Source organism: Nicotiana attenuata, unplaced genomic scaffold (assembly GCF_001879085.1).
Source record: "Nicotiana attenuata strain UT unplaced genomic scaffold, NIATTr2, whole genome shotgun sequence".
NCBI lineage: Eukaryota > Viridiplantae > Streptophyta > Magnoliopsida > Solanales > Solanaceae > Nicotiana > Nicotiana attenuata.
This window is the reverse complement of record NW_017671175.1, coordinates 288,699-313,725: the sequence shown is the minus strand read 5'-3', so window position 1 is coordinate 313,725 and position 25,027 is coordinate 288,699. Positions and strand designations below refer to the sequence as shown.

The 25,027-nt window shown below is 36.6% G+C and overlaps 1 long non-coding RNA gene and 1 pseudogene across 1 annotated transcript; both read right to left on the bottom strand.

Moving 5' to 3' along the window:
• Positions 1–9,318: 9,318 nt before the first annotated feature.
• On the bottom strand, positions 9,319–11,165 carry LOC109206442. Its single transcript, XR_002064866.1, has 3 exons — positions 10,978–11,165; positions 9,850–9,914; positions 9,319–9,680 (listed from the first exon to the last, which is right to left on the bottom strand). It is a non-coding gene; the product is annotated as an uncharacterized LOC109206442 (long non-coding RNA).
• A 3,897-nt stretch (positions 11,166–15,062) lies between these two features.
• Positions 15,063–20,430, bottom strand: LOC109206441 (annotated as a pseudogene).
• Positions 20,431–25,027: the final 4,597 nt, after the last annotated feature.

The following is a 25,027-nucleotide window of genomic DNA, read 5'->3' as shown; positions in this document are numbered from 1 at the left end:
AGTTGTTCGCCTTCCATGGTACCGAGCTTGTAGGATCCTTTGCCGACCAACCCGAGGACGCGGTACAATCCTTCCCAATTTTGGCCTAGCTTTCCTTCATTAGGGTTTCGAGTGTTCAAGGTGACTTTTCTCAGGACCAAGTCCCCGACTCCGAAATGTCGGAGATTGGTTCTCCTGTTGTAGTACCTTTCGATCCTTTGTTTTTGGGCGGCCATTCAGACCAGCGAAGCTTCTCGCTTTTCATCCAATAGCTCGAGAGCTGCTGTCATGGCTTCGTTGTTTGAGCCTTTGGTAGCGTGTCGGACCCTGGTGCTTGGTTCCCCGACCTCGACCGGTATCAAAGCCATGGCGCCTTATACCAGAGAGAAAGGTATTTCTCCTGTGCTGGATTTTGGAGTTATTCGATATGCCCATAGTACTTCGGGTAATATTTCTCTCCATTTTCCCTTTGCACTTTGTAACTTCTTCTTCAAGTTTTGAATGATGGTCTTGTTTGTGGACTCGGCATGGCCGTTTGCGCATGGGTGGTAGGGTGTTGACAGGATTCTTTTGATTTTATGATCCTTGAGGAACTGTGTTACTTTGCTTCCGATGAACTGCTTCCCGTTATCGCACGTTATCTCGGAAGGAATTCCGAATCGGCACATGATGTGGTCCCAAATGAAGTTAATGACTTCTTTTTCCCTGATCTTTTCGAAGGCCTGCGCTTCCACCCATTTCGAGAAGTAGTCAGTCATAAATAAAATAAATCGAGCTTTACCTGGTGCTGTCGGCAGAGGTCCTACGATGTCCATTCCCCACTTCATGAATGGCCATGGTGACAAGACCGAATGTAGCTGTTCACCGGGTTCGTGAATCATTGGGGAAAATCTCTGGCATTTGTCGCATTTACGGACGAATTCTTTGGTATCGTTTTGCATGTTGTCCCAATAGAAGCCTGCCCTGGTTATTTTTTGGATTAGGGAATCAGCACTGGAGTGATTTCCACACGTGCCCTCGTGGATTTCTCGGAGCACATAATCTGTGTCTCCCGGCCCCATACATACTGCCAGAGGCCCATCAAAGGTTCTCCCGTACAGAGTTCCATTTTTTGTCGAGCGAGAATCGGGCTGCTTTGGTTCGCAAAGCCCTCGATTCCTTCGGGTCCGCGGGTAGCTTCCCACTTTTTAAGTAATCGATATATTTGTTTCTCCAATCCCACATTAGGATGGTAGAGTTGATCTCAGCGTGGCCTTCCTCGATCACTGATTTGGATAGCTGAACAACAGCTCTAGGAAGTAAGTCATCTTCTTCGGCAGATGACCCCAGGTTAGCGAGGGCATCGGCCTCGCTATTCTGCTCTCGAGGTATGTGGACCAGGGTCCATTCTTTGAAGCGGTGCAATATGACTTGAATTTTGTCCAGGTATCTTTGCATCCTGTCTTCTCGAACCTCAAAGCTCCCATTCACCTGATTTACTACCAGAAGGGAATCACATTTTGCTTCGATGACTTCTGCTCCTAGGCCTTTGGCCAATTCTAGACCTGCAATCATAGCCTCATACTTGGCTTCGTTGTTAGTAAATTTCGTATATTTTATAGATTGCCTAATTATGCCGCCCGTAGGTGGCTTCAGGACTATACCGAGTCCGGACCCTTTCACGTTCGAGGTGCCGTCGGTGAACAAGGTCTATACCTCCGAAGATGTGCCCGTTTTCAGTAGGAGTTCTTTCTCTACCTCAGGTACGAAGGCAGGTGTGAAGTCGGCCACAAAATTTGCCACAATTTGGGATTTAATAGCCGTACGGGGTTGGTGTTCGATATCGTATCCCCCGAGTTCGATTGCCCATTTGGCCAATCGGCCCGATAGTTCAGGCTAATGCAATATGTTTTGGAGAGGATATGTTGTTAAAACACTAATACGATGGCATTAGAAATAAGGTTTTAACTTTCGAGATGCACTTATTAATGCAAGAGCTAACTTTTCCAAGTGCGGATACCGAGTCTCGGCATCTCCCAAGGTCCGGCTTACATAATAGATAGGGAATTGCGTACCTTTCTCTTCTCGAACCAGCACACCACTTACCGCTACCTCAGACACAGACATGTACAAATATAGTGTTTCATCCTCTTTTGGGGTGTAAAGTAAAGGTGGGTTCGTCAGGTATCGCTTCAACTCCTCTAAAGCATGCTGGCATTCTGGAGTCCATTCAAATCTGTTTTTCTTTTCGAGTAGGGAGAAGAAATGATGACTCCTGTCTGACGACCTTGATATGAATAGGCCCAAAGCCGCTATTCGCCCAGTCAGCTGTTGTACGGCCTTCACGTTGTTCACCACCGTAATCTCCTCGATGGCCTTGATTTTATCGGGATTGATCTCAATTCCCCTGTTTCACACCATGAAGCCTAAGAACTTGCTCGAACCCACTCTGAAGGCACATTTCTCGGGATTGAGTTTCATGTTGTAGCTTCTGAGGATGTCAAATGTCTCCTGCAAATGAGTTAAATGGTCCTCTGTGCGCAGGGACTTAACTAACATATCATCAATGTAAACTTCCATGGAATTGCCTATTTGGTTTTCAAACATTTTATTAACTAGGTGTTGGTACGTGGCCCCCGCATTTTTTAGCCCGAAGGGCATCACGTTATAGCAGTACGTGCCGTACTTCATATTGAACGAAGTTTTTTTCCTAGCCTCGGGGTTCATCTGAATTTGATTATACCCCGAGTAGGCATCGAGAAAGGTGAGGATCTCGTGGTCGGTCGTAGTATCGATCAAGCGATCGATATTGGGCAGCGAGAATGAATCTTTGGGGCATGCTCTATTCAAGTCTTTATAATACACGCACATTCTTAATTTATTCCCTTTTTTGGGAACTACCACCACATTGGCCAACCATTCGGGATATTTTACTTCCCTAATAGATCCTATTTTGAGGAGTTTTGTTACCTTATCTTTGATGAACGCGTGTTTTACCTCGAACTGAGGTCTTCTTTTTTTGCTTCACCGGTTGGAACCTGGGGTCGACACTTAGTCGGTGGGTGGTTATTTCCAGCGGGATCCCTGTCATATTTAAATGGGACCATGCAAAGAAATTGATATTATTAATAAGGAACTGAGTGAATTTCCTCCTGAGTTCGGGGGTTAATCCCGTTCCCAGGTATACTATCGATTTTGTTGCGTCCGATTCTTCGGGGGCAATGAAGGTTCGAGGGGCCAGGAAGTCTTCTTCATCATTCTCGAGGGTTTGTTTGTCCTCCGGCTCCTCCGAGGTGGGGGGCATTGGGGTTGGTGGCCCCTCATGAACCGCAAACATCTCCCTCGCCACGGGCTGCTCCCCATATACCGTTTTTATACCGTCTTCCGCCGAAAACTTTATCTTCTGGTGAAGAGTTGATGGTACTTCCTTCATGTTGTGTATCCATGGTCTTCCGAGTAATGCATTATATCTCATGTCACCTTCGATGACATGAAATTTTGTGTTTCGAACTGTATCGGACACGTTGACCGGGAGGGTGATCTCCCCCTTCGTTGTTTCGCTGGCCATGTTGAAACCGATGAGGACTCGGGAGGTAGGTATGATTTGATCGAGCAATTCGAGCTGCTCCACCACCTTTGACCTGATTACGTTGGCCGAGCTACCTGGATCCACGAGTACACGTTTAATTTGAACGTTATTCAAGAGAAATGAAATTACCAACGTGTCGTTATGGGGATGGGACAAGGTCTCGAAGTCCTCGTCACTGAAGGCGAGGACGTCCTCGGGCATGCGACCCTGGATTTGCCCTTCCATTGCAACGGAAACCCTTGCCCGCTTGATCACGGGCTTATGGGGAACGTCGGTACCTCCGATGATCACGGGAATTGGTTCTGGTGCGTCCTCTGGGTTTTGTGGTGGTACACCAATACCTGGAACAACTACACCGTTCTTTCCATGGTCCTCAAGACCATTGTTTTCACGTGCGTTCACTGAGTTAGACATTTTGACCTGAAATCAAAGATCTTGGACAAGAAAAATGTGAAAGATAACTTGTGTTATGTAGTAAACCAGCAAGAAAACAATCACTATTATTTTCAGCCCCACGGTGGGCGCCAAACTGTTTACCTTGAAAACGGTAATAACAATTAGATTTGATTTTGTGATTCTAAAAATACGTGATCTGTTTTTATGCCAGTTGTTAGGCAATATATGCTAAGTGTGAGACTAGAAAAATAAGATAAGAACTCGAAAAACCGTGTGTTCAAGCAAACCGAAAGGCTGAGAATCGGGGCCTCGAGCCTGATTATACGGGGCCTCGAGGTCGAACTCGATGCCAAGCTATGGGCAGTCGATGAAGGACTAACAGCTTTGAGAGCTCTGATGAAGGCTCTTTATGACCAATAATTAACAATAAAGGAAGAACAATAAATAGAACACGATGAATATAAGCAATAAATGTAAGTAATGAAACTAGGAGAATATGTTTAAGTTGGAGAGCAGAGAATGTTCTTGTATTGAATGTTGTGAATAATGTTGTATATCGTCTCCTTTTACAAAATGACAAGGATCCCCTTTATATAAGAAGGAAAATCTCAATGTAGTACATGAGTAATTTATTACAAAGAAGTATTGCTGGCACAACTATTTACTAGTCTAGTACAGACTAACGTTTCTTTTGTAGGTGTTGTCAGTTCTGATCGCGTGCCTTGGGAACTTCCCGCTCTCTCATGATAATTATCGATTTATACTGCCTTAAGATCGAAGGTTAGGGACCTTCGGGGTCGGACCTCGAGCCACGCCTCGAGCCTTCGGAGACGTGCCCGGGAAACGCTGTGGTGATCATAAAATCGAGCCTTTTGATTTTTTACCGTGTACAATGTGATATAACTTGATACAAATTAAGAAGAATAAATTAATATTGAAATTGACGATTAAAGAATAAATGAAAATCACACGAATCGAATGGCCTTGAGCCTCGAGTTTAATCACCCTTGAACCAAAGATGTTTCAACTGACGTATGAACAGAGTAACAAGATAATGAAAGCTGGAAAATAACAATATATTGCTTTCGGTTGCGTAAATGTGATGGTGTTTTACAAATGATCAGACCTTATTTATATAGTAGGGGAGTCCTATCCTTGATACAGTTCTCCATGAGGTAAGAAATCTCATGATTAGCTTATTAATCGGCCTCTTCTTGATACGTGCCAGGATTTTCGCCGTGATCCTTGACCGATTGTGGATATTTTATCTTTCCGTTATTTGGCCCGATAAGTTTCCCTCGATCTTGCTCGGTCTATATCTTACTCGGTCTCGGCCTTGCTCAATCTCAATCTTAATGGGTCTCCGGGTCACGAGCTCGACGATCTAATTTTGTACCATGGTTCGATATAACACGGTGTCAAACCTTAACCTATCATATTTCAGTCTCGATTAGTCACACAAGGGGCGAGCCCGGTTTATAACATATTCAGTACCTCAAATCAAATTTAATGAACTTTTGAACTTTCAACTTCCAAAACTCGTGCCGAACCATATCAAATCAACTCGGAACTACCTCAAATTTTGCACACAAGTTTCAAATGACATAAAGAAGATATTCCAACTCCCATAACCAAAATCCGAACCCGATATCACTAAAGTCAATTTTCGGTCAAACTTATAAACATTCCAAAACTCCAAATTGCCAACTTTCGCCAATTAATGCTAGAACCTTAAAGAAACACCCAAATGCAAATCCGGGCATACGCCCAAGTCCCAAATCACCATTTGGACCTAACGAAACAATCAAAATTCCAATACGGGGTTAAATACACAAAAGCCAAACTTGGTCAACTCTTCTAACTTAAACCTTTCTAGTTGAGAATTATTCTTCCAAACTAACTCTGGATCACCTGAAAACCGAAATCGATGATTTACACAAGTCATTATACATCCTATGAAACTACTCAAGGTTTCAAACAACGGAATGGAATGCAAATGCTCAAAATGACTGGTCGGATCGTTACAGTTGTTAAATTATAAAAATGGCAGAGGGCTTCGTCAGTCGAAGTGTCAATATTATGTGCGTTTTATATTCAGTTTGTTATAATATTTAAAAATATGTTGTGTGTTGTTCAATTAAAGAAAGGGCAGAGAGCTTCGCAAATGAAGTATTAACATTTTGTATGTTCTATCTTTAATTTGTTATAATTTTGAAAATATCTTCTGTGTGTGGTTCCATTATAGAAATGGATGAAAGCTTCTCTAAAGAATTATTAAGGTTTTGCATGTTTTAGCTTCAATATTGTTTTGTTTGTTGTTCAATTACAGAAATGGCAGAAAGGAAGGCTAATGAAGTTCCGGTGGATGACATTAAATTGATGCCAATAGAGCATGGCAAAACCACCAAGCCATTGCCAATCACACTGCCCAAGCCCTTCTTGTACAATTGGATAGAAATGATACTATATTTGTGATCGATGAATCAATGCTTGAGGAACCTGCTTGAAAAAACAGTGGAGGAGATGCAGAGATGAAGAAGAAATAAAAGTTAAAAAAAAAAAGGAGAAGGGAAAGAAAGTTAAAAGGGAAATGGGACTCACAAATAAAAATTATCTCAAAATTAAGAATGCTTAGTTATATAATATCCAATAAGAAAATAGCACATGTATAATTTTGAGGTCCGGGGTGCCACAATGGACATCCATTAGGATTGAAGGTATTTTTCTTCACTTTGTTAACTGTAGGAGTATATTCAGACACGGAGGGCAAATATAAACTATTTCACAAAGTGCATGAATAAATCCAAGCATTTTTCTTTCTTAATTGAAGTTCAGACCTTATAACCGGACATCCATCCTTTCTCTTTCTTTTACGTTTGTTCGGTCCATATGATGAAAAAGCAGTTTTTTTTGTGTGTGGCTATTTCAGATCGTTACCAGTTTAGTGAAGTAATTCTAATAGTTACAGGGAGAAAATTAGTTATATAATAGATTAGTTTGATATAATATATTAGATTGGTGACATATATGAAAATAAAACAAAACAAAAATATTAAATCATCGCTCTCAATTATGGACTTAATTTCAAATTCCTACTTATTTACCCGTTGAAAAATAGAATTATATTTGTTGTCGATGAACTGTCACGACCCAAAATCCAACTAGCCGTGATGGCACCTAACCCAACTCGCTAGGTAAGCCAATTAACAACTATCCAATTCCAATAAAATTAATAAAAATAATTAAATAGAGAAGTTAACTGAATCTTATACATTTCACAAGGATTGGAAGTACAAATCATGAGCTTCTAAAAATAGAATTTACAAAGCTGGTATGAAATAAATACATCATCTATTCGAAATATACATAAAATAATTTTTATGAATCTAAGCCTACCATGAACAAGAGGCAACTACAACCAGAATGCAGGTACATCTTCAATCCCAGCTCCTGTCGATCACAGCAACATCAACAACTAACATCTGCACGCAAGATGCAGAAGTGTAGTATGAGTACAACCGACCACATGCACTCAATAAGTAACAAACCTAACCTTAGGTTGAAAGTAGTGACGAGCTGGAACAAAGGTCGGGTCCAACATCCAATAGCCAACAACAGTTCATAACAACCCAAAGAAAGTAATAAAAGAAGTAACTCAGAGATAAAATGCTCAGCTTTTTCATAGTCTCCCGAAAACCGTTCCTCTTTTCAAGTATATAAGTGAAAAACCCAAATCCTTTGCCGAAATCATCGAAAATATGAGTAAGTTTGAAAACTTAAATTTTTCCGAAAAATCCTTTCCATAATAAATAAGATGTTACATTTTCTTTCCAGATAGAAAGTGTGAAATACCTCTCTATGCCCATAATCAATATGTGTGAGAATTCATGAATGACGTGATACCGTTGTAACGACTCGTCCGGTCATTTAGAGAGTTATATCCCCAATCCCCTATTAACTGCTTCCTTCATGTCTTTTTCCGCTTATGTGACTTGCCGGGAGGTTCGTTTTGGTTTTTGGAGTATTTTGGGGCACTTAGTCCCTAAACGGAGGCTTAAGTCTTGGAATTTGGACCATAGTCGGAACTATGTGAAGACGACTCCGGAATGGAGTTTCGTCAATTCCGTTAGCTCCTTTGGGTAATTTTGGGCTTAGGAGCGTGTCCGGATTGTATTTTTGTGGTCTGTAGCTTATTTAGTCTTGAAATGGCAAAAGTCAAAGTTTTGAAGATTTTGACCGGTAGTGGACTTTTTGATATCGGGGTCGGATTCCAAATCCGGAAGTTGGAGTAGGTCCATAAGATTTAATATGACTTGTGTGAAAAATTTGAGGTCATTCGGACGTGGTTTGATAGGTTTCGACATCGATTGCAGAAAAAAATGAATTTCAAAGATCTTTAAGTTTGAATTGGAGGGTGATTCGTGATTTTAGCGTTGTTTGATGTGATTTGAGGGTCAACTAAGTTTGTATTGTGTTTTAGGACTTGTTGGTATGTTTTGTTGAGGTTCCGGGGGCCTCGCGTGTGTTTCTGGGTGAGTTTTGAGCGAGTCCGGGCATTTCGGCACTCTGATGTTGTTCTGGAACGTGCGAAGTGCCCGCACAATTGCATGTGTTGCTGGCGTATTTTTGAGTGCTGTAGCAGATGAAAAAGTGCTGCAGCAGACGAAAATATGTGGACCGCAGAGGAAATGTGCGGACCGCACAATTCTATATTCGGCTGCACTTCTGGTGGTTCCGCAGGTTCGCTGGTCCGACTTCGGAAGTTTATATCTTTTAATCTACAAAAGATGATTTAAAAAATGAAAATTGTAGCCCTCCGTGTCTAGTTTCCAGAAAGGTAAAGAATCATCATTTGGACATTTTTAGAGAAAGTTATGGCCAATATACTAAAGCCAGGTAGTGGAGAGGCTGTGAAGTGCGGCCGCACAATTTTTGTGCGACCGCAGAAGCTAGGATGTACGACCGCACTTGGAATTGTACGAACCGCACATTGAGAGGCACTACAAGAAATTAGGGATATGACGACATTTTATAAATGTCGTATTTAGTCACATAAATGTCACAAAATTACTTACCGACATTTATTTTACACTTGTATCAACTGTCGAAATTTCAATGTCGTTTTTCTCCTGACATTTAGATTAATGTTGGCAACCAAAAAGTGACATTTCTTTACGACTTTTTATCAGATGTCGCCAATATGAGTTTTTAACTGATTTTGTTCGTGACATAGAAGAAATTATTACTCATCCTGTCAACACAAATAGAAATGTCGGCAAACATTTGTAGTCCAATAGTTTCTTCTTTTTATATATTAAAAAATAAATAAATTTTAAGATGATACATCAATCACATTCAATTTGATTCTACAAATGTCATACTACACAAATTAAACTTAAATTCAAAGCACTAACATATCTGTTTTGAAATCTCATACACACCATCCAATAGTAGTCTAGTACATGATAAAAGGTTCCTTAATACATCTTCAAAACAAACAAAGAACACTATGTGAAAATCAAGTCAAGATGTCAGACAGTCGACTACAAGAACACTCATTCTTTACTGGTCTTCTGGTGAACCTTCATGCAGAACAGAAACTGGCATCTATATACCCTCTTTACCAGACTCTACAATGGTTCTTTGCTGGTCATAGTGAGCCTTCATCTACAGAGGGAACTGGAATCTCTATGGAGGCACTTTTTCACGAAACATACTCTTAATTTTCGCATATGACCTATGATGAAGAAAATGAGAGAAAAGTCTCTGGCAGTAAGGCAAAAGTAAAGATGTAAAATAGTCTCTAACAGTTAGCAAATAATTTTTATGCTTTATACAAGAAATGAATTACATGCAACTCCCTCGTCAAATAAAAATGTGATTAGCACTAATAACAAGAAAAGTACCTTTAGGCACAGGAGGAGAGTGGATTCTATGTCTCATAGTGGCGGTCAGGGGCTCAATTCTTAACCTTCAGTAAAGAAGATAACAGCTCACATTAAACACTAAGCAACAATCCATACCTGTTCATGGATACATGAAAAGAAAAGATCCACGAAAATGATACCAAAATCTCCTACACGTGTTTTCTCTATACAAGAGCAAAAGCATACTATTGCCTAAGAACTCAACCATTCCCAAGCAAACTAAGTGAAATTCTCATAATTCAATTGGGTTAATATATATATAATAAACAGCTCATAATTGAATCAATCTCCTCTGTTTTTGCACTAGCTTTATTAATCAAGTTTCACTATAGCAAATAAGATTATGCTTTAGATTCAAAGAGTATTAAAATATTCTAGCAGTAAAGAAAGGTAAATTGAAGCATTCTCTACCAATAACCAAGAAGAACCAACACTAAGTTCTTTCTTAAATTAGGAATGACTAAACAACATATTAATATAACAAAATCATCTAAAAGTAACAGCGTGAAAGGCTTACCATAACAACCACTATGATATAGCAATCCAACATCCAATATCTGCTTTTGTAGAATTTTAAAGGCTACAAAAATACAATACTAATATTTACTGGGGATTCTCAAGATTGTAAATACCCAATTTACAGCAGGAGTTTCTGGGCAACAAACTAGCAAAGTATACTAATCTACATCTATAATTATATATATTCATGGGCATGTCTTGTATTCTAGATATAATGCCTTGAATTTTAAACAAATACAATCACTAATCTAAAGAGCAAAAATAACTTGATGAAGAACGAATTGCTCAACTTTAGAATAAAAAACCTAATCCTCATAGAAGACTTATGGTGGTAATAACTTTATACAAATAAATTACTGCAATAATAACAAATTTATTTCACTTGAACTAAAGAATAAGACAAATTTATCGATTAAGAGCCAGAAGGTGCAAAGAGCAAAAGAAAACTTCTGATTAGCTTCATATTAATTTGGGTCTCAATTCTTTCTCCTTAGTCTGTAAATCATTTAGGAGATAATTGAGGGTCCTCTAGGGTTTCGCTTCTCGTGAGATTGGACAAAATAAGGTGACAAAGACGAGATTGGTTACCAACAGATGTCGGGGGATGGGCGGCTATCTGTCGTTCCACATGCTTGGATCTAGGCAGACGGAGAAGAAGGTGACTGGTCGGCGCTGGGATAACTCGAAATTGAAATTTAGTTCTACTATTTACTACTTTATTTCTTTATTTTTGTAGTTAAATCCCAACACTTAATTATAAAAGTCGTTTAACTCTGACTAATATTGTGACTTTTAAATCAAAAGTCACAAAATTTTATGACAGTCTTTATTAACAGTCTCATTTTTATGACATTTGTTTAAAAATGTCAAGAAACTTAATATTCAGCGTCACTTATTGCAAGAGTCGATAAATAAGTGTCGTCGTAGAACTGATTTCTTGTAGTGAGGTCAGACCGAGGTTTAGGGTATTATTTCATTTTTGGATTTTGTGTTACATCCCATATTTTTGTACGTGGAAGTACGCCATAAGTAAATTGACATAAGCTCGGAAATGAGATATTATATTCCGCCTTTTCGTACATTAAGGCTTCTTCGTAGGTTAATCGACGCAAGTTCGGGAATTAAATTATTTTGTGATTATAAGCATTATGCTATTTTAAATAAGTGATGAGTAAATTGGTGAAGGTGAGAGGGTAAGCAAATCGAAGAAAATGAATTTTGTCGAAGTTTGACATTTTGGGATAAAATATGGTCCGAGCTAAAATACCCGGTATTTATGGACTAGTACCATACAAGGTACCACATGGCCATGATAGAGAGGTGTATAAGGTATATGAAAAATAAGTAGTATTTTAAGTAAGTGGAAATAATTCTCAATTATGTGAGTAATTGGTTAACTGTTGGGTAATGGGACATTACCTAGTTAATTAATAATTAATGGTGGATTAATTATACACTTTGGATAAGAACAAAGCCAAAACGTGGCAGCCATGAAAGCCATCAATAATGACTCATTAATACCATAAATAGGTGGCTTATTTATGTAAGTTATGGGCTTAGTCATCAAAGATGAGGGGGCCCAAACCTAATTCGTAAAAGGCATTTCAAAGAGTGGTCACGTTAGCATTATATATGGTGTTTTATAACATCTTCAAGAAAGTGATATTTTATAACATTTCAAGAAAATGATGCTTTATAACATCTTCAACCATTTCATACAAGGATTCCAACGTTAATCCAACGAGATTTCTTAGCATCTTAGCAACATGAGATTTTGCAATTTTAAGGAAGTATGGTGCAGTTTTTCTCAAGAATATCATACGGATATTTCTCTACTTTGATTTGTCGTTACATATTTTGTCGCAATCAACGTGTATTGGAGGGATTGTCAAGAAAATCAGTTCAGGTATGTTAAGGCTATCCCTTCTTTCTTTTGGCATGATCTATACGACACAAACGAAACGAGCAGATGCGCAATTTTCATAAATGACTCTATTCGTAGAAATACTAGGGATGCTTATGTTCTTGATTCCCGATGTGTCATATTATTCTATCATCTGTTCATGGGTCTCAGAAAATATGTAAGTTGATAAATTTTATTTCATGGTATTAATAAGAGGCATAATGGTCTTATGACGTACCGAGAGATTTTATTAACGTATATCATATGTATTTCATGCATTTATACATGCACATTGACCCATGATCAGATGGCGTTATATACGCGTATATATATATATATATATATATATATATATATATATATATATATATATATATATATATATATATATATGTATATGGGATATGGGAAAAGTTATGGCGTTATATATGCACCACCACCTGATCAGTTGGTATATGTTGATGATTTGCCCACAGTGGCCGAGATGATATGATGGGGTGCCCTCAGAGGCTGATGATGTTATGAAACGTGTACCTATGCACGACATGACATTCATACGCATATGCATGACACTATAAGTATTTCATGATTTACAAAGTTTTTCAGACTTACAGGTTGAGTCATTTACTCTATATTTCTTTCGTGTCTGTTATGTACTTATTTATGTGCTTTACATACTCGGTACATTATTCGTACTGACGTCCTTTTTGCCTGGAGACGCTGCGTTTCATGCCCGCAGGTTCTGATAGACAGGTCGAGAGTCCTCCAAGTAGGCCATTAGATCAGCGGAAGATGTTGGTGCGCTCCATTTGCTCCGAAGTTACTTCTTGGGTCATTACGATTAGTACATGTATTGATTGGAATGGCGGGACCCTGTCCCAACCTTTATGATATTATGTATTCTTGGAGTCTTGTAGACAGATGTCACGTACGTGAGAGTTTGTATGGCCTTGTCGGCCTATGTTTAGTATACGAGTGATCATTTTGGTCTTATAGGCCCATATGTGTTATGTATAAGTTGGTATTACATATTTTATACTAGTTATCCTATGGCAGCCTTTCCGTCTCATTTACCTATGATAGCATGATACGAAAGGATACGTTATGCCGGTACTCGGTTGAGTAAGGTACCGGGTGCCCGTCGTGGCCCATCAGTTTGGGTCGTGACACTTTGGGAGCTCGGTTTGAGACGATTGTTCGTGAGTTTTTCAAGAAATTCAATGGGGTAAGTGATTCTAACCCGAATTTGGTTAATATACATGAATATATCATTAATTTTATTATTTAATTAGTATTTTGAGATGAAAATTTGGGAAAAAATTATAGAAACTTCATAAACCATAAATTGGGTATTTGAAGGTTGAGTTGTGATCGGAATTGGCTAATTTTGGTATGGATGGACTGGTGAGTGAATGGATGTTCATACTTTGTGAATTTTACCCGATTATGAGACGTGGGCCCATGGAGGCTTTTTAGGGCGATTTTTGAATTTCTTATTTATGACTTGATTTTATTAATTAGATTAGTCTATTATAGTTATACTTATGATATGTAATTGCTTTTGGCTAGATTTGGACCATTCGGAGTCGAATATTCGTAGAAAAGGCATTGTTATTGAGTGATTGAGCTTGGTTCGAGGTAAGTGACTTGTCTAAACTTGTGTGGGGGAACTCCACCTTAGGATTGGTACTGTTTTAGATATGTGAGCGCCCTGTACGTAAGGTGACAAGTACGTGCACGAGCTAATTGTTGTAAAACCCCAATTTTCATTGAATAATAACCTGTTCATCTTCTTATTTGAGTTATATCAGCATGTGTAGTATCATGTAGCTTAGAATAGCATGTCTACTTGCCTTAATTGCTTATCCGAACTCTGTGCAGCATGTTTAGTGAAATTCCTATTTTTCGTTGACTTGTATTTTATCTAAACTGTAGGTTCTCTTGCTGTAACTGTTATTTCCGTTGTTTGAGTTGCATATTTACTTTGGGACTACGGGACGGTATTCCGGTAGATCCCCCTGTTCTGCATATTTACTTTGGGACTACAGAACGGTATTCTAGTAGATCCCCCTGCACATTGACTTTGGGACTACGAGACGGTATCTCGGGAGATCCCCTGTTTTTATCTCTGTGTACTGAGTTGTTACCTTTCCATGATTTCATTCTTGTTAAATTTCGGTCTTTATTTTACCGTGATATTTTATTCTGTCTTTTTATTTTTTTTTTATTTTATGCCGTGCCACGATTATGAGAGTTAATGCATGAAGGGTGATGTCGTGTCGATTCTGCTGATTCTTATGGTGAAGACGAGAGTAAAAGCACGAAGGGTGATGCCGTGCATGTGTTACTGTTTTCCTTATTCCTACTGATTTAAGTATGGTGTTCTTTATGCTTCTCTATTGAAATTCTATTAGTATTTGATATTCCCCACAACATGTTTTCCCTTCCCCTCTTTATCTGTTATTTCGTGTTATTATTATCTGTTTGTATATGATTTAACTGCACAGGTTGATATGGTTGTCGTGTCCTAGCCTCGTCACTACTTCGCCGAGGTTAGGCTCGACACTTACCAGTACATGGGGTCGGCTGTACTGATACTGCACTCTGCACTCTTTTGTGCAGATTTCGGTGCCGGACTTGGTGAGTAGCTTGTTATAATTATATTTTATAACAAGTTCATGATTAATTTTGGAAGATATCTGTATCCGAACACAAGTATTTTCCAAATATATATATTCTTCCAAAATTAAATAAATAAATACATGCACAATTTTACAATATAAAATCTATTAATACTTCCAAAACAACTTATAATCTAACAGAAATGACTTATATTGCCAAACGAAAAAAAAAAACCTAAACTCCATAAATTGGTTTCTTTGCTTGTATATTGTTGAGGCTACTATTAGTGAGGAAATCTTTATACCAGTGAGCCGACAGTTTTGGGATTCGATCCAACGTAAGAGGATTAACTTGATAAAGCCCGAATTTAATGGTGTAACCAAATATCCATTCAAAATTATCCATCAAACTCCATATGAAATAACCACGCATATCCGCACCATTCCTGCCCATCATCATTTGTAAAAGAGAAACAAAAGCACAGTCAAGCTTAATGTGTAGATGTAAAAGAAGATATAACAAATTTAAACTTTGTTTTCGACCCAACATATAGCGGTTTGTTCTTTATATTTTAGAGCTTACAAGATTTTTCATTTAAAAGCAGAATTAACCCAAATAACTTACCACCCGATTGCTTAAACTAACACTAGCATGTGAAGGTATAATATATGTATAATTTATGTATTACATGTGTACAATTATGTATAATTAATGTATAATCTATATATATAATCAAATCTTAAAAACTCCTTAATAAGTTCTTAATTTGTTAAATTCCAACAACTTGGCGCTAAGACGATCCAAGTTCTTGGTCCATATAAAGTACTTTCTTTGGTTCCAAATACTTGTCATTTTGGCAAATTAAATTTCGTTTCAAAATATCAGACATTTGAAAACACAAGAAGCATTAATACTATTTTCCATCAAATGCCTTTACTATTCCAGTTAGCGAAATCTAATCTAATTAAGTGAGGCGTTTAAAAGAGAGATAGAAAATAGTTATAATAAACATTCTTGTTATTAGAAATAAAATATCTTTCTTAATAGATCGTGTGCAAGAGCTAGCTTTTAAACGAGTGTAGATAATATAGACAAGAGATCATGGTAGAAATCTTTAGAATAGAGAGTATACCTAATTGATCGAGCCAAAGATGCAAGGTATGCTTTGTGATATTTAATTCGCTTAATGTCTTTGACCAACTCATATCCTTCTTCTTGCTTGTCGATTGAAGCGTACCCTGCATGAAGTAATCACAATTTACCTTCAATTACTTAGAATCGACATTCGAACATGAGAAATCAGTGAGAAATACTACGAGTTTAATTAAAGAGATTATTTACCATTTTCTGTCACAAATATAGGCATGTTATTGTATCTCTTCTTTATATAATCCACAATCTCTTCTATGCCTTGTGGAACCACATACAATCCAGGCATTCCCATCTGAAAAGTCAGTTGGTGTAAGTTTAGAGTTATTGTCACCATATCATAATAAGAATTTAAATAAGGAAAAAGGTTCATAAATACCATTTACTATACGAAATATTTTCATAATTATCCTTGGTTATACTTTAGTTTGGGTTATTCATAGCAATTCATTGCATACTTACTGTATACGGTAAAATATGCTATGCTAAGTGGCCGCTTAAGAGAGTGACACGTGAAACTTAAGGCGGGAATAGTTAGAACCGAAGGCAATTATTCCGTTTATCACCGGAAAGAAGGACACCCGTAAAGATGCAACAAATACCCTCCAATCGGTAGCATTTAATGAAGAATATTCCATAGCCCCGTTATAGAGACTTTGTCATTTATGCTCATCGTCGCACCTTCATCAATGACCCTCATAATTAACATTAAAGAAGGGGACGATTCTAGGACCTTGTTCCCTAGACGTAGCTATAAATAGGTGAGCTCTAATATCATTGTAAGGCACACGACTTTTCTGGCAAACTTACGCTATAATCGATTAAAAGCTTAATACAGTTTTACTTTCTTGTTCCTTGATTTCATCACTATTGTGCCCGGAATCTCTGCCCCCGGAATTACTGTTTTTTCATGATTTTATCTTCAGTTCAAGGCTAAGTATTGCTCATTCCGTTAGTTATTTCATTATTTCAAGATCAAATTAATTCACTTGTTTAGAAACCATGTATAAATTCAACTGTACCGTTTTGTTTTACGGGGAAACACTTACCCTTCAACTTAACAGAGCTCCAACCTTAAGTATAACAAGGAATATATTTGAACCATCGACGTTATAAATATCAACCATTACCGCACTTGAACTTCGTCAAAATCAAGAGCAAATACGACACAATTTGCTAAAGGTAATTAAAGATATAAGAGACCCAAGTATAATTAACAGGGTGGTAAAATTGAGATACTTCGTAGTAACTTTGGACCTTTTCTCTTTAAATAAAGGCGAGTGCAAGAATATACCTGATCTCCTACGAAAGCACCATCTTCGTTCTGTACAGCAGTGAGCAAAAACCCAAGGATGGCACGATTTTCACCATGGCTACAAGTTGGATTATTATTGTCATTCATATTGCATGTGCAATTGGAAAGAAGACAATCCTTCACCAACAAAGTGGAATAATGGTTAAGCCCAATGAAGTCTGTGCTATTTTTTATAAGCCTTTTTTCTTCAGAGCTGAACTTTGGTAATTTCTTCCCGTGATACTCTCGCATTTCTGTAGGATAATCTCCAATAAACTAGAGGATCAAGAAGCCTGTTCATTTAAAAATGTCGAGATCAATAATTGATAAAGTTACACCAAAGTTCGACGGTTCAAAGATGTCAAATTTACCAATTGACCGAGTATATCGCTATATGAGTTCACTACGGAAAATTCAAAGAGAAACCTACCTGTCCATATGCGATCAAACAACATAAGCAATAAGAGAAAGTTAACAATCCCAAAGTTTCACCCTATATGGTTCCACCAAAACTCCAGATATAAATATTAACATGCTGAAGAAGAAAAAAAGGAAGTCCAACGGTTCTGATAGCAGCCTTTACCCCATGACAGCCTTGGCCTGATGATAGGAAAGTCCAAATGATGACCTAAATCTTTCACCAACTTTGCTTGAAAAGTGTCGCACACACCATTTTTGACAGAAAAGGTAATATAGAAAATAAAGGCACGACTAAACTATTGTTAATAATGTACTGTATTTGCATATTAATTTATCCTTAATCATGACAAATTTATATTATTTGTTGTAAACTTGAGGTTCAGATAATTTATGTTTGGTTAATGTTTACGTACCAGGCCACATGGAAAGTCAAGGCCCTAGCTGCAGCTTTAATGTCAGCCTCATCATCCGTAATTGGCTTATACATGTAAGCGCTCGCCACCGTTCCTATCATTCCACCCTGTTCTACCTGCTCATGTACATAATAGGACTAATTAATTACTAGTCGCACTTATTTTCAAATCTTTCATTTGAAAATAAAAATAAATAACGTAACTTTTTATTCTCAAAATACCTTAAAATAATTGGAGTTGGCAAATGAAATGAAACGTGAATAGACTTGCCTGGAAATGGTGACGATAGAGTTTGACAGCCTTGGCATGAGCCAATATTGAGTTGTGGACAGCAAGCAGGGGCTCAGTGTCCGAATTACCAGAGGAACATTTTCCAAAAGGGGGCGAACAATGTGAAGGTGGAGTTATACCGTTCATATACGCAAATTCCGCGAATAAATTAGGCTCATTTATTGTGACCCAATACTTCACTCTATCCCCAAAACTCATAAAACATGTTTCTGCAAAGCGCACAAACTCTTCCCTACAAACATGACCAACTCACTCATTAAGATCGATAACGATATTTCTTTTTTATTACTACATTCGTTTCGAGACACTTTCCTTGTTAATTCCTTTCCGTAAGAATGATACATTTTTATATTTGAAAGTAATTTAACTTTAATCTTTTTATTTTTTTCCCTTAACGAAAAACTATTTTAACGATGCAAATGTTGTACAATGTTTGAGACACAAGTTTCAAATACAACCACCAAATAATATGACATGTTTCGAGTCAAACAATATCACATAATTAATTGAAACAAAAAGCGCATAAATCACATGCAACATTATTTAAGGGAAATAGAACAGACCTCTTTTATGTATGAATTTCCCTCCAAAGTATATTTTTTTAATTAATTTGTTCTCACTTGCTTATTGGATGATAGAAAACCATGTAGCTAGATTTAACAAGAGAAGAAACTTACTGCATCAGAGGGCTGAGCCAGGCCCCATATCTGTCCTCAAGTTCTTGAGGAAAGTCATTATGATGGATCGTCACAAATGGTGCTACTCCCTGCATTTTATGTATCTATTAATATTACCATCATTATTTGCTTTTTGTTTGTCAACTCTTAGTAATACAACGTGTATTATATGTAAAAATAAAAAGAGTTGGCAAAGAATAATGGAAGAAAGAAGAGTTCTTTGACAACTACCTTTGAGTAAGAGATTATCAATTATATTATTGTAAAACTTGATTCCAGCTGGATTCACGACCCCTAACTTTCCTCCTGTCCAGAGAATATCATTAGGAGTCAAAAACATATATGCTTAATCAATTTAAGTATCTGTTTGTTTAATCCCATATTGTGATTGTATAAAATAAGAGAAGAGAATGAAAGAGGAACATATATATATATATATATATATATATATATATATATATATATATATATACTTGGAAGAAGTCTACTCCAGGAAATGGAGAATCGATAAGCATTTACTCCAAGAGAGGCCATTATGTCAATATCTTCCTGCCATCATTAAACAACTTAAATGACACGTATGTTCAAATGTTGTACTTTATGTATGCTGCTTTTTTTCGTTCAAAAAATATTGTCATCTTTCCGTATTTGTATTTGAAAACGTTCAAATTTTAAACTTTTCATTTTATGCTTAATAATCACATGCCACATAAAATGAAACCGAGGGATTACCAAGTAACGATGGTAGTGATCGTTGGCTACATCTCCATTTCCTCCATTTGTGATACCGCCTGAACAAATTCAAGTACAAGATAGATAAAAGGGACATATTTATAAAGAGCTAGCTTTAATTTATACAGACGTAAAAGAATGTGAGAGATTATACCATTGGTATGAGAAAAAACATCCCAGTTGCTAAGACTTCTGCCCTCTTCAATATATGCTCCTTCGATCTATATTCATATACTCATTAATTAAGGATGTCATATATGAGAGCTGAGACAATTAATTAAAGAACATGAAATTGAAAGTCAGAGATGTGGGTACTTGATAGGCAGAAGTTGATGTTCCAAAAAGAAAACTATCTGGAAATTCTGATCTTTTAACCTCTTCTTCCAACTCATTTCCTCCTTGGCCGATAATACTGTTTGCAGAAACATGTTGCAATACTAAGAGGAGACAAATGAAGTAGGAGTTCTTAGTTGTGGTGCCCATCTTCATTTTGTCTAAATTTTAGATTAAACTGATAGTCTATCTGACGGAGCCCAATTAAGTTGTATTTATAGGATTTATATTTATATCTATATTATATTAAAAGGAGGGTAGTATGCATTGTGGTTAAGCCAAGTGGCAAGTTAAAAAGAAGCCACTTGACAATTTTAAGACAACATTAATAATGAGAAATTATAAAAGAAACATAATTAATAAAAATAGTTGAATGAATCTATATTATATTAAATGTATATCTATATTATATTAAAAGGAGGGTAGTATGCATTGTTATTAAGCCAACTGGCAAGCTAAAAAAAAGTTACTTGGCAATTTAGGACGACATTAATAATTACAAGTTATAAATGGAACATAATTAATGGAAGTAGTTGAATAAATAGATCATAATCTAATAGATCTTAGACAAACCTAATCTAATCTATACATCTATATCCATATCTATACTTATCTATTTGCTAATCCACTCATATAAAAAATTATAATAGAAAAAAACAAAAAATATCGAAAGACTAATTGAGATAATCTATGACTATTTATACTTTGGAGTAAGTTAAAATATGAAATAGAATTAAAATTTACTAATATGTATCTATCTATATTATATTAAAAGGAGGGTAGCATACATTATGGTTAAGCCAAGTGGCAAGCTAAAAAGAAGGCACTTGGCAATTTTAGGACAACATTAATAATTAGGAATTATGAATGGAACATAATTAATGGAAGTAGTTAAATGAATAGATCTTAGACCTAATCTGAATAGATCTATACCAATCTATATGCTGATCCAATCATAGATTTTCTTCTATATTAGCTAGAACTATGGAGGTAAAGAATTAATTAAAAAAATATAATAGAAAAAAATAAAAAATATAGACGTAAATTGAGTTAACCTATGACTATTTATACTTTGGAGTAACTTAAAATATAAAATAAGACTAAAATTTATTTATCTATAATATATTAAAAGGATGGTAGCATGCACTGTGATTAAGCCAAGTGACAAACTAAAAAGAAGTCACTTGACAATTTTAGGACAACATTAATAATTAAGAATTATAAATGAAACATAATTAATGGAAGTAGTTGAATGAATAGATCTTATACCTAACCTAAATAGATTTGAGACAAATCTAATCTATATATCTATATCTATATCTATACCTATACCTATCTATATGCCGATCCACTCATAGATTTGCTTCTATATTAGCTAGAACTATGGAGCTAAAGAATTAATTAAAAAACAATATAATAGAAAAAAAATAAAAAAATATAGAAATACGTCAATTGAGATAACCTATGACTATTTATACTTTGGAGTAAGTTATAATATAAAATAAAACTAAAATTTATTTATCTATAATATATTAAAAGGATGGTAGCATGCATTGTGGTTAAGCCAAGTGGCAAGCTAAAAAGAGATCACTTGGAAATTTTAGCACAACATTAATAATTAGGAATTATAAATGAAATATAATTAACGGAAGTAGTTGAATGAATAGATCTTATACCTAATCTAAATAGATCTGAGACAAATCTAATCTATATATCTATATCTATATCTATACCTATCTATATGATGATCCACTCATAGATTTTCTTCTATATTAGCTAGAACTATGGAGGTAAAGAACTAATAAAAAAAAACTATATTTGAGAACAATAAAAAATGTAGAAAGACGTAAATTGAGATAACCTATTACTATTTATACTTTGGAGTAAGTTAAAATAGAACATAAAACTAATATTTACTTAAGATATCAAAGATTTGATGACTTTAAAAAGTTAAAAAGTTTCAAGCACCAAAATAAGATCTTACAGAAAATATATAAATTATTTATAAAGTAAGGAAAAAAAACTTAAATAGTTATTAAAAATATTTTAATAACAAGAATAATAAAGTCATATTAATATTGACAAATCGTGCAGCCGAATATTTTATATGTAAATATATATTTTTTATACAATCTAAAAATTTAAACTTAATAAGAACAAATTTTAACCACTCGGATAAATGGCAAATGGATTACAATACGAAAGAATATACATAAATTATGACCAATTAGGGGTGAGCATAGTTTGAGCAAATCTGAAATTCAACCCCGAAATTCGAATTTTTTGGAGTTTTGGTGGAATAATACAGGGATAGGAAGAAGGATCTGCACATGGTGTTTATTGACCTAGAGAAAGCGTATGACAAGGTCCCTAGGGGCTTTTCTAGAGATGCCTGGAGGTAAAAAGGCGTGACAACAGCTTACATTAGAGCGATTAAGGACATGTATGACGGAGCTAAGACTCGGGTTAGGACAGTGGGAGGCTACTCAGAGCAATTTCCGATTGTTATGGGGTTACATCAAGGATCCGCGCTCAGTCCATTCTTATTTGCCCTGGTGATGGACGCACTGACACGACATATCCAAGGGGAGGTTCCATGGTGTATGTTATTCATTGATTACATAGTTCAAATTGATGAGACGCAAGATGGTGTTAACGAGAGGCTGGAGGTCTGGAGACATGCCCTTGAGTATAAGGGTTTCAAGTTGAGAATGACTAAGACAAACTACCTGGAGTGCAAGTTCAGCGCCGAGTCAAGGGAAACGGGCATGGACATGAGGCTTGGATTAGAATTCATCCCTAAGAGAGGCAATTTCAAGTACCTTGTGTCATGACCCAATTTCTCCTATAGGCCGTGATGGCGCCCAACGTTACTACTAGGCAAGTCAACCGTGAAATAAACATGAAATTTTCCTTTTTAATAAATTTTCAAGTAATTAAATTCTATTTAATAAGAAATTAAGGAGTAGAAAATTCAATAATTGAAACGAAGACAATTGAGTGGCAATCATAGTAATATAAGTACTCCAAAACCATAAAGTCCACTAGCGTGTGTGCCAAGACCTGGTGTCACAAGTGTATGAGCAACAAGTAGGATATACGAAACTCTAACTACTGTCTGAAATAAAATAGACAGAATATAAATATAAAAGCCAGACTCCAGGGGCTGCAGAACGGCTCAGGAAGCAGCTCACCACTAGGACTTGGGATATCGGGGATGCGCGCCGGTATGACTGCTAGATGCACCTACCTCAGATGCTGCACGATTAGTGTAGAAGTGTAGCATGAGTACATAAACAATATGTACCCAGTAAGTATCTATTCTTACCGCGAAAAAGTAGTAAAGAGGGGTCGACTTCGACACTTATTATGGGCTAACAATACAAATACAGAAACTCTAAATAGGCATGGGTTATGTATATATTAATAATAACTCGTTAACAAGTAGGAATAAATAATTCTTTCACAATTAATAAATTCCAAGTAAATTTGTGTCAATAATAATCGTAATCTCACAAGCAATAAACTAATATCGAGTATAATTAGGCTCCGAGTACTATTAAACATGATTTATACCGAGGTCGTACGACCCGATCCAGAATAATGTGTACGTTGCCGAGGGTCGTGCGTCACAAACCATAGATGCATCTATTCTACTGCCGAGGTGTTCGGCCCGATCCACAAGAAGAGAGGATACTTTATGAACATCCTATTTAAAAGTTATTACGAGGCTAAAATTCAAAGAAGCACAAATTTCTATTAACGATCAAGTAACCCGCCAAAACTTACGTAAGTGAAATTCGGTCTTTTACAATTCCTTTATCAAGTTTCAATATAATTTAGGCACTTTAATTAACAAGTAGGGTAAAAACAACACAAGTATTTCATGATTTCGGTCCTAAACTACCCGGACATAAGCATAATTAGCAGCTACGCACGGACTCTCGTCACCTCGCGCGTACGTAACCCCCACAATTAGAAGCAAACAGTAATTTAAATCACCTATGTGGTAAATTTCCTCTTACAAGGTTAGTCAAGAGACTTACCTTGTCTCAAAGCTCGCTTTCCGACCTCAAATTCGCTTTAAAGCCTCAACTCGGTGCCGCACAATCCGAAATGTCACGACCCGGATTTTCCACCCTCGGGAATCGTGATGGCGCCTACTAGTGAAAGTTAGGCAAGCCAACCAATTGTACTATTTACCTTTTTCCCATTTTAATCCTTTATCAATTAAGAACCAACATTAAATAATCAACGGAATTTAATGAGCGAAAGACTTAAATGCGATGTTTTAACAATGAGGCCAATACCGATTCATAACATAAACTACCCAGAATTGGTGTCACGATTTCACAGACTGTCTAAGAATACTACAAATAAGGGTCGGAAAGATAAATACAACGCTGTCTCTGAAATACATAAAAGAAATAGAATGAAAGGATAGAAGGAGACGCTAAGGCTTGCGGACGCCTGCAGGACTACTTCGGGTCGCCTGATGAACTGGAAACAGCAACCTCACTGCGGTCCGAAAGCTACAGTATCGGGATCTGCACAAAAGAGTGCAGAATGTAGCATCAGCACAACCGAGCCCATGTGCTGGTAAGTGCCTAGCCTAACCTCGGCGAAGTAGTGACGAGGCTAGGACCAGACTACCAAATAAACATGTGCAATTAAATCATATACAGTGGAAAAATAAAGGCAGAAATTTACAATTTAAAAGTAAGAAGGGGGAAGACATGCTGCGGGGGTATTAAGTAATAACAGAAAACAAATAAATAACCGTAAAGAACACCATAACTCAAAT